Here is a 6,000-nt window from a genome sequence, read left to right as displayed (position 1 = left end):
TAAATTACCAATGCAACTTTTTAAGAGAAGCAAAAATAAAATAGAAAACTGTTTAACTTAAAATGTCTTCAAACTGCAGTAATTTAACAAGGAGTCAGTACTCACTCCAATGTCCAGGTAGGAAGGGCAGCTGCAAGGAGATGGCTCGTAGACTGTCCCCAGTGCAGCTGTCACCCCTATCAGCCAAAAACCAATGCAGTGTTTCCAAGATGAAAGCCAGAGGATATGCTAAGCAGCATAAAATTACACCTAACATTTCCCAATATTTTTGGTTGTCTACAAAAAGAATTGCTGGCCCCTTTCATTGGCGTGGGTTAATAAACTCTATTCCTAGAGAAATTATTTCTCAAGGGGAAAAAAGTCTGTTTTGTGGAAATTTGTAAGCTTCCCAAATCATGTTTTCTTCACATAAATTAGTATATTTGTTTAATTATTTTCTCCTTCCATATATATCTTCTTTAAAAACTAAAAAAGAAAAATAAAATTAAAAAAAAAATAAGCAGAGGAGAAAAAAAGGAGGACAGAAAGAAAGCAAATTAATGGAATACGTTATCTTACATGCAGATGAGTACTTTTATGTCTTTCATATGGAAAATTGTGACATTTTAAAGGATGATAAAATGTTTTTTTGAAATTATAAAGTATAAATATTTGTAAATTTTTTTTTTCCCGGTTAACACTACTTACGATGTTCTTTTATACACTAATGCATTACATTAGTGTTACCCTAACAAAAAGACAGTGGATTCAGCCTTTCAACTTTGCACAAGGACAAAGGAGAGGAGGCACTTCTGAGATTCCCAAAAGAGGCCACTGCCTCCTAAAGATCATTCCCCCCATTACAGGGACTATCTGCCTATCTGCGGTGCCTATCTTTTTTTCCCTAATTGTCTCACTCAGTAACAACTGACAGTACTAGAGCAGGAGTAGAATCCAGGAGTTTTAATTTCCTATTATCTTAAACCACTGGAGTATTCTATTCCGCATGTGTTTTTTTTTCAATTACAAAAAAAGTGAGGAATTTATTTCAAGATGGGTGTTTAATTTTATGGCCTTTTCCTTTGTTGTCCCACGAAGTCTGAGGTGGAATGATATTTATTTATTAAGCAGACAGTGCTATAAAACAGAGTATTGCCAGTTTCCCTTTGCATTAGCATTCATTTCATGATTTTTATTTTTTTCCTTGACTGGAAGAACTGCCTACACCCCTGCTCACCATGGCAACTGAAGAATCTAGCAACAGACTCAAGGCAGGAAAAACATAAGGAAAAAAAAAGCTTGAAAATATCCCCTGATACTAAAATTGGTTTTGTTTTCACAGCAACACACTATGCAATTGAAAGAGAAAGAGAGCTATCTACCTATATTTCAGTTGGAATCACCCAGCATGGGAGGAGTACAAAAAGTGTGGATGTTTGCATGTTACTCTGGAGTATGTTAAGGGTAGGTGGCACTTATTTTCAAAGCGTATTTTGACTGCTGAGGGAGGATGAGTTGTTGACAATGATGTATTAATGGATGTTTCTGCGGAAGAGAAGACATTCATATATACTGGATGGAAGTCACAGCAATTTTGATCAAAAAGTTTTCCTTCTGTTCCTGAGTTGGTGCAATAAAAATAACTGTTGACAGACATTTATGTCTAAATATATGGAAAGAATGAACCAAACTTTTTCAACCACTGTAAGAATGAAAACAGGCACTGATGAGTTGGCTAACAGCATAGCCAAATGCTGTACAAGAATTATCATGTTTTAATTACTTAGATGAAAAAAATTGATTTTATAGGAATAATTCTGTATAGTTTGCTAAAGAAAGTTATGTTAAACATTACCTGAACACAAATTAGAAATTAAAACTTAAAACAATAGTAAAGTATGCTTTTTCTTTTCCAGGCAGAAAGCCACATATATTAGAAATAAGAAAGAACTGGGGGGGGACACATACTGACTCACCTTACTGAAGAGAAACGTGTCAGTATCAAAATTTATATGTTAAAAAAAGTCTACTAAAAATTCTTCATTTCTGTGGGAAAGTCTTTTGACTTACATGAGTCTTTTGACTCATATAAGTAAGGAAAACAGTCTGACATGCATTAGCCTAATCACAGCAGACAAGTTCATTCAGACAAGTTCAAGTTTTCTTTCATAGAGCTAGTTAAATGATCTAATACTCTTAATGAGAAGACAACATGTAAAATAACTTTCCATGTTTGCCATCAGTTGCATATGATGGCAACTTGATCGTAAGAAAGAAAAAAAAAGAAAAAAAAAAAAAAAGAAAAAAAAAGGAACAAATTGACTTCCAACATCATTTTCCACCACATTTTAAATGCAATTTTTTCTATATAATAAAAAGATCACTGGTAAGATAGACACTGTTATCTAGAGGACAGAGCTCCATTAGATCCATTGTAATGTTGCATTTTCCTCCAAGCATACTTTCCACATTCCTCATGTGGAAGGAAAGCTGTAGTTACATTGTGGTTAAAGGAGAGAAACGAATGGGAGGTGCAGTACGATTCAGGAACCAAAATGCACACCTGTGTCTACAGGGCAAATGGCACGCATTGTCAAAAGACTAATGGTCTTGGTTTTTCCCACTAAAGAAATCTGAATAGGTGGTTATTGAGTTTGATAAGCCAGATAGTAATAGGCATGTGTTGAGAAATACTGTATGAACTTTATTTTTTGTGAACATTTTTCTCACTGCATTTTATTTTCATAAATTAGTTTTCCATTGCAATTTATTCATTAATTATCTGACTTTTTCTCTCTGAATGTGAGTTGCAAGAGAATAAAAGACAGAAACAAAAAAAAAATAGAGAAAGCAAAACTAGTGCTACAAGAAATGTAGTTTAAGACAACCATACCTCTATACCTCCCTGCAAATTCTGCTGTAGATAGAAGTTGAAGGGCAAAGGCAATTGCTAGCCCTCCGATGTAGAACCATCTCTGAATAGTAAGCTAAAGGCATTAAACTAGCTTGAGTTTGCATTTCAAGCAATGGAAAAAAAATGTAGAAATGCTCCAGGGACGGTGCATGAAAATCACCCAAAGACAGATATTATGAGTAAGTCAAGGGACAAGGAGAACTGGAAAAAGGACTCATCAGGAAAGAGCAAGAGTAAAATCAGACATGCCAGAAGATGAATGATAAAAGTTTTTTTTTTTTTTATACAAATAAAAGAATAAGATGTAAGTGCAAATAGCCTCATCTTTACTGTTAAAACAAAAGTAACCTTTTTCCACTGTGTTCAACAAGCAATGTTGTAGTGAAGACATCATCAAGGATACTGAAATTGTGAAATTTTAATGAAATATCATTGCTTGAAGTAGCAGGGGTTGGAACTGCATGATTTACTCCTATGCATGTCTGATATAGCTTTTTATTTCATCTTTTAACTTAATATTTACAATTTCTTTTTATGACAACTTAGTCATGAGAGGATGACTAATCTGGACATCTTCTCAAATTAGTTTTGTAAAAACTAGAGAAGCACTTACTTGGAAGTACCCTATAGCTTCCAAAGGTACTGCTGAATAGTCAGGTGGTACCTGTAAGATTTGCAACGTTCATATCTGCCTAGGAAGAACTGGACTTTTATTTTCTAATTTTTCTTATTAGTTTCAAATGAATTACCTAATATTCAGTCATGTCTTCTTTGTACTATGTCAAAAATAAACAATTAAATTTCTTGTTATTACCAGACACAGTGTAGCAGTAAGCAATTTGGGTAAAGTTTCCAGTTTTGCTTTCTAAGATGAGTAATGAGAAATGTGAAAATTGTATATTCTCTACCTTCATTTATCTGCAGATATTTTAAATGACTTTAACTATTTTATTTTAATTCACTTTTATTTATTAAATTCTTTGGATCAAGATCTTGAATATACCTTTTAAAATAAAGAAAAAAACAATCATGGGATCTTAGCATCATCTAGGTTGGAAATGACCTCTAAGATCATCTAGCCCAACCATCCACCTACTATCAATATTGCCCACTAAACCATGTCCCTAAGTACCACATCTGCCCTTTCCTTAAACACCTTCAGGGACGGTGACCCCACACTACCCTGGACAACCTGTTCCAATGCCTACCCACTCTTTCTGAAAAGAAATTTTTCCTAATATCCAACCTGAACCTCCCCTGGTGCAACTTGAAGTCATTCCCTCTTGCCCTATCACTAATATATGTATATATATATACAGACATATAACAAAACTTCCAGAAGTGGAATTTTCTTTGCAAAAATTTCATGAGAATTTTCCTCTAAAAGAAAGAAAAATGTTTGCTGGAAATTTGTATTCATGTTAGTCCATTTTCATTATACAAAATGACATCTCCAAATGCTTCAGGCAGGCATTTCTAATAGAAACCAAAAGAAGAAAAAGTGATAAAGAAATTAAAATCTAATAACGTATTATGGTAGAATATTTATAAGTGATCAGCAGTGTATTAAGCTGTAAAGAATACTCATCACAGTCACTCTGACTGGTTATATTCTCTCCTACACAACTACCTAACCTAAGGCTAGATTGCTTTGAAATTTGAAAGCAGGTTTCTGAGCATTAGACGGTGCATCTATTATCATAAACAACTTTAGCATGTGAGCATGCATATATACTAAATTAAGCAAGGTGCTATCTGCAAGGTTTCTTATTTATAGATACACTTTTCTTCCAGTGTTTATTTAAATTGTTTTTAAGTGAATGATACTGAAGAAGTAGATACTTCCAGTGCAAATGAACAGAGTGCAAGTCAGTCCTTATTGGGTATGAATTAAGAGTAACTGCAGAATAACTTTACACCACCTGGGATCTACTCAAAAACATCAAAGTTTTTCTTCATAACAAATATCCCAAAACCATCATCCCAAGCCCAATATCTAAAATCCTTAATTCCAGCCCTTTGATATTAACATTCTTTGCATCACAGTAAAATCATATTTCATTGAGAGATTAATTCCAAACAGTACTTTCACTTTTCTTACCGAAGTAAAGCAGAACACCAATTCTAGTTTCAAAAACACACACACACACAAAAAAAAAAAAAAAAAAAAAAAAAAAAAACAGATGACATTATACTAAACAAAACTTGGCTTTGGTCAAAATCTACATGTAGAATTCTTGTATTTTAAAATGAATGTTCTAAAAGTTAAGAAGGAAGAAAGCAAGTTTGGGCTGCTGATTGCTTTGTTTTTATTTTTACATTATGGAGGCTTTTGGGTGGAGGATTTTTTCACCATTCACAACTATGGCCCATAAATTAAGGACTTTTTAAAAAGTACCATGTTGCTTCTTTTGAAGTTTTTTGGATTCCTTTTCATAGTCTGAGTTACTTAACATTCAACAACAGATTTGCAGAAAGTGTTCTACTAAGGCTTGGAGTGCCTATTGTAAGATATTAAATTTCAATCTTACTATCACAAATATGTCCTGTGCTACATGCAGCTACTGTTCATCAAGAAGCCTTGGGCACAATAAACCTAGTTTAGCTGGGAATGTCCAGAAATAACATACAATAGGTATCTGACTGCATACCAGGAATGACAGAAATACATATCCTCAGCAACCATCAGGCATTAGTGAGAACAGTATCTTGCCTGACCTTTGGAAATATTCAACAAACTTAGTGGGTATTCTGTAAAAAAAAAAATAATAATAATAAAAATTGCCTGGAGTTTTTCAGGAAGCTTGATGCGGTACTGACATATGGGCAGCATCTGATGAAGGTCATCATTACTTTAAGGAAATCTGAAGTATATTTTGAAGTTGAGTATTAGAAGATATTCTTGATACCAAAGAGATCACTCTGAAAAGCAACAAAGACTCAGTGAAGGTATGAATTAAACTACCATTTCTCTTTACTCTGAACATGACTAATTTCCAATTTTCTATTTTCCTTTCACCTAAATTATTTTTTTATCATCCTGAACCTGGTAGTTCTAGCAGGATGACTTGCTCAGTTGTCCTCAGTTAATAGGCAAAGAGCAAGTG

The sequence above is a fragment of the Anser brachyrhynchus genome (assembly GCF_964034855.1).
Source record: "Anser brachyrhynchus genome assembly, chromosome: 1".
Classification (NCBI taxonomy): Eukaryota; Metazoa; Chordata; class Aves; order Anseriformes; family Anatidae; genus Anser; species Anser brachyrhynchus.
Note: the sequence above shows the minus strand (reverse complement) of the source record.